The 5,000-nt window shown below is 56.5% G+C and overlaps 1 non-coding gene across 1 annotated transcript in view; it reads left to right on the top strand.

The window, feature by feature from the left end:
- The first annotated feature begins 4,623 nt into the window (after positions 1 to 4,623).
- The window catches only part of LOC126197068 (small subunit ribosomal RNA), a 1,909-nt gene continuing 1,532 nt past the window's right edge, over positions 4,624 to 5,000 (top strand). The window contains exon 1 of the ribosomal RNA XR_007539472.1: positions 4,624 to 5,000. This exon is cut by the window's right edge and continues 1,532 nt beyond it. This is a non-coding gene — a ribosomal RNA (small subunit ribosomal RNA).

The raw sequence follows: 5,000 nt of genomic DNA, 5'->3' as shown, positions 1-5,000 counted from the left end.
GCCAGGCCACTAGGGCGTCTATTTGGGGACGCCACCATACCGCCCCCTGTGGGACGACGTTGACAGTGCCACCGAGGGGCACAAGAACGACATCTCTCGGAATGTGACTACACTACATTGACATGCAGCCCAGATACGACACCTCCATCTACAGGAAGTGAACGCAACAACGCCAACCACACAGCATCGCCACCTATGAAAATACGACGAAACCACATGCAATACAGCCATCTACGCGAATCTGGCAACACTACATCCACCATGTCGAGCGCACCACAAACAATAACGCCATCTAGGCCTCCTGCAACGGCGATACCGCCATCTATGAGACGCCAAGCTGAATACGACATCGATGGGCGCACAGTACACATTGTCCGACGCCACCCACAAAGACGGCATCCTCTGTCCACCACGAAGTCGTCGACCGACAATCACGCCACCCGCACCCGTACGTGCCCCACCCCACCCACCAAAATCGCAAGTCCAGCGGATGAACGGCGGACGTTTCCCGCACTCGTAAGTTGCAATCCACACCTATATCTTGCGTTTCATCAAGAGTTTTATCCAATATTCGACATTCCCGCTGTCCCTAAACGTGCTCTAAGTCTGTGCGCGACCGCGTCGCTCACTGTACGGATTCCGATGCTGAGCGATCAGCTATGGGCCGCCCCATCCACGTCGGTCCCCGTGAGCGTTGCACTCGCAGTCGCAAAGACTCTGGGCAATGGCTATGTGCGCTCCGCAATATATTACTCGGACGAGTAATGAGGGTCCGAGCCCCCAGTGTGGGGAAAGTGTTTCGCAGCCCTGACCCACCGGCACGGTGTTGCGTCCCCCACCTCAAACATGTGACGTAGTCACACCACCGGTTTTGACTAATAGACAGAATGTTTATAATCATATGCCATACACCGGGGGACGATGCCGCGAGGTGTAGCTAGCTAGTGCAGTCGCACCGCTACTACTGTACAGAGATAGAACAGGCATTGACTATACATACATTAAGCTTATACACGGCGGTGCTTAGTAATACGCGCAGTCATCGGAATATAGATAACACATACAACTGTCCCTATACATGCTGAACGTCTGTGCACACAATGTCAACCACACGTCACCCACACACTCCATCACCCACTAGTCTATGCCTGTAACAGACGCAGACACAACATCTAAGTACCAGCATGGAACAACATCCAGTGCATCCTCTCGGCCACAGTACACCATCCACACTATGATAACCAGACCGGGACGTCGAACCAGAAAACTGAATATCCCACTCTTCCTACAACCACCATTGCTCAGATACGCCACCAACACCCACACATGTCCTACACAGGGGTGCACCCAACAGCACCACACTGCCGCATCTCACAGCACATAAACAATGGCAGGAATGAAAGACACAGGTGTGCCACTCCTTTGCCACAAACACAGAACGGGCGCGCCACCTGCCATGAGCCACAAGTGCAACTGACGTGACATATCTGATAGTGCCTCAGGCGTCCACTTACTACCATCACTATCAACGAACCTCGCCACCCCCCCCCCCCCACACACACCATCCCTTAACCCAACTTCTGCCTTAACCTAACCCAACTTCTGCCTTAACCTAACCCAACTTCTGCCTTAACCTAACCCAACTTCTGCCTTAACCTAACCCACGTTGCGCCCTAACCTAACCCACGTTGCGCCCTAACCTAACCCACGTTGCGCCCTAACCTAACCCACGTTGCGCCCTAACCTAACCCACGTTGCGCCTTAACCTAACCCAAGTTGCGCCTTAACCTAACCCAAGTTGCGCCTTAACCTAACCCAAGTTGCGCCTTAACCTAACCCAAGTTGCGCCTTAACCTAACCCAAGTTGCGCCTTAACCTAACCCAAGTTGCGCCCTAACCTAACCCAAGTTGCGCCCTAACCTAACCTGCGTTGCGCCCTAACCTAACCTGCGTTGCGCCTTAACCTAACCCGCGTTGCGCCCTAACCTAACCTGCGTTGCGCCCTAACCTAACCTGCGTTGCGCCCTAACCTAACCTGCGTTGCGCCCTAACCTAACCTGCGTTGCGCCCTAACCTAACCTGCGTTGCGCCCTAACCTAACCTGCGTTGCGCCCTAACCTAACCTGCGTTGCGCCCTAACCTAACCTGCGTTGCGCCCTAACCTAACCTGCGTTGCGCCCTAACCTAACCTGCGTTGCGCCCTAACCTAACCCGCGTTGCGCCCTAACCTAACCCGCGTTGGGCCCTAACCTAACCCGCGTTGCGCCCTAACCTAACCCGCGTTGCGCCCTAACCTAACCCGCGTTGCGCCCTAACCTAACCCACGTTGCGCCCTAACCTAACCCACGTTGCGCCCTAACCTAACCCACGTTGCGCCCTAACCTAACCCACGTTGCGCCCTAACCTAACCCACGTTGCGCCCTAACCTAACCCACGTTGCGCCCTAACCTAACCCACGTTGCGCCTTAACCTAACCCAAGTTGCGCCTTAACCTAACCCAAGTTGCGCCTTAACCTAACCCAAGTTGCGCCTTAACCTAACCCAAGTTGCGCCTTAACCTAACCCAAGTTGCGCCTTAACCTAACCCAAGTTGCGCCCTAACCTAACCCAAGTTGCGCCCTAACCTAACCCAAGTTGCGCCCTAACCTAACCCAAGTTGCGCCCTAACCTAACCCAAGTTGCGCCCTAACCTAACCCAAGTTGCGCCCTAACCTAACCCAAGTTGCGCCCTAACCTAACCCAAGTTGCGCCCTAACCTAACCCAAGTTGCGCCCTAACCTAACCCAAGTTGCGCCCTAACCTAACCCAAGTTGCGCCCTAACCTAACCCAAGTTGCGCCCTAACCTAACCCAAGTTGCGCCCTAACCTAACCCAAGTTGCGCCCTAACCTAACCCAAGTTGCGCCCTAACCTAACCCAAGTTGCGCCCTAACCTAACCCAAGTTGCGCCCTAACCTAACCCAAGTTGCGCCCTAACCTAACCCAAGTTGCGCCCTAACCTAACCCAAGTTGCGCCCTAACCTAACCCAAGTTGCGCCCTAACCTAACCCACGTTGGGCCCTAACCTAACCCACGTTGGGCCCTAACCTAACCCACGTTGGGCCCTAACCTAACCCACGTTGCGCCCTAACCTAACCCACGTTGCGCCCTAACCTAACCCACGTTGCGCCCTAACCTAACCCACGTTGCGCCCTAACCTAACCCACGTTGCGCCCTAACCTGCCCTGTAATTGTTAGTTATATGACTCTAGGAATTCGTGTAGCGTTGCCTAATTGCAACCATCTCAACATAGTTCACTTCGCGCACACTGTGGTGTTCTGCGTATTGATTCATTTTACGGTGCGTACCCTCACATCTTGCGAGTGTTGCTTACTTTCCACATGGTCCCGCTATCCACTGTATTGTGTACTGCAATAGGACGTATATCGCCCCCGCCCCCCCCCCCTCCCCTCCTGTCACCTCTAGCTCGTCGGTCAGGAGTTCGCGTGTTGAATGCGCTTCGCAGCTGTGCAATGGCATTCGTATACGTACGCTGGCCACCTTCCACGTGTTCTTTCGTGCACACGTCGCAGCGTGTATGTATGCTGATGGAGTGCGTCGTGACACACAACATCCAGGCATGCAAGACTCGTAGAAGTCGCAAATGTAGATGGATGTCTACGTTTGCTGCCCAAGTTACGCAAATGAACTGGAAATCCGTTGTTGCGCGGTTGTTCGCGCTGGAGGTGAATCGTTGATATCGACGATCGGTACAGGTATTAACCGGTTGCTTCAGCGACACCCGTCATACCCACGAACGTGAGTGGGCATGTGGGTATGAAGCGATACGCGGCGGTGGCTGGGTGGGACCGTCCCCGGCCGGTGAGGGGGGGGCGCCCGGCGTGCTGGCCGCGCGCTGCGTGGGCGCACGCGCGGCAGCCGGCTGGTGGGGGCGCCCAGTGGCAGGCGCGCCGGCTGACGGACGCGGCAGGCGGCGCATCTGCGTGCCGGCGCACCCAGCGCGCGGCGCCGTGCGGCCAAAGTGGGTCCTCCCGGGCCCGGTGCGAAGCGCGGTGGACATCTGCAGTGTGCTGGTCCGATTGAGGACTGTGTGCGTTGAGGATGCGCCGCCGCCCGGCACTCGGCGCCGCGACGCCGTCTGCTGCTCGGTCGCCCCCGCGGTTCTCGCAGGTGGTTTGTATCGCAGCTGTGCGGATGTGTTGGCGCGTGCGCTGTGCTGGGAGAGTTCGCTTTGGCACCCAAGTGGGGCTCTGCCCCTCTGTGGCGCTGGCGTTGGAGCTGCCCGGTCACTGTTTGTGGCCGCGTGTTGTCTCCCGCCGGCAACACCACGACAGCACGCTCCCGGGCCTCTGTCGGCAGCGGCAAGCTCAGTTGGGAGCACGGGTGGTCGCACTGAAAGCGTCTACTCGCCTATCTCCGGGCGATTGCGCCTCTCTCGAACCCGACCAAGTACTTAGGACGGCGCTGCGCGCCGCCGGGACCTGAGAGGGTTTCGAGGTGTATCGTGCAGGGGAGCCCAGCCTCCTCCTGTTTGCAGAATAATTGAGCGGACGCTTGCGTGTTCGCGCGGGCCCCCGGGACACACTCCCGGGCGGCCGGCTGCTCAGCTCTAGTTGACGCAGCTCCCTGGTTGATCCTGCCAGTAGTCATATGCTTGTCTCAAAGATTAAGCCATGCATGTCTCAGTACAAGCCGCATTAAGGTGAAACCGCGAATGGCTCATTAAATCAGTTATGGTTCCTTAGATCGTACCCACGTTACTTGGATAACTGTGGTAATTCTAGAGCTAATACATGCAAACAGAGTCCCGACCAGAGATGGAAGGGACGCTTTTATTAGATCAAAACCAATCGGTCGGCTCGTCCGGTCCGTTTGCCTTGGTGACTCTGAATAACTTTGGGCTGATCGCACGGTCTTCGTACCGGCGACGCATCTTTCAAATGTCTGCCTTATCAACTGTCGATGGTAGGTTCTGCGCCTACCATGGTTGTAACGGGTAA

The sequence above is a fragment of the Schistocerca nitens genome, chromosome 7 (assembly GCF_023898315.1).
Source record: "Schistocerca nitens isolate TAMUIC-IGC-003100 chromosome 7, iqSchNite1.1, whole genome shotgun sequence".
Taxonomy (NCBI): Eukaryota; Metazoa; Arthropoda; class Insecta; order Orthoptera; family Acrididae; genus Schistocerca; species Schistocerca nitens.
Note: the sequence above shows the minus strand (reverse complement) of the source record. Positions and strands in the feature narration are given on the sequence as shown.